Here is a 264-nt window from a genome sequence, read left to right on the forward strand (position 1 = left end):
AGCAAGGAAACATTGAAACAATGTTGAGTCAATATCAGGCGACGTCATTGAAGCAACGTTGAAGTGTGACGTTGACCCAACGTCACTCTTGCACCCATTTTTAACGTTGAAACAACGTCAGGTTTTGATGTTGAATCAATATTGAAACCTGACATTGATTCGACGTTATATTTTCTAACACTGTTGACATTGAAACAATGTCAGATTCTGATATTGAAACACTGTTGAGCTATGGTGTTAATTTTCCACCTCTTTTGCACAGTT

This window comes from Oreochromis niloticus, linkage group LG10 (genome assembly GCF_001858045.2).
Source record: "Oreochromis niloticus isolate F11D_XX linkage group LG10, O_niloticus_UMD_NMBU, whole genome shotgun sequence".
Classification (NCBI taxonomy): Eukaryota; Metazoa; Chordata; class Actinopteri; order Cichliformes; family Cichlidae; genus Oreochromis; species Oreochromis niloticus.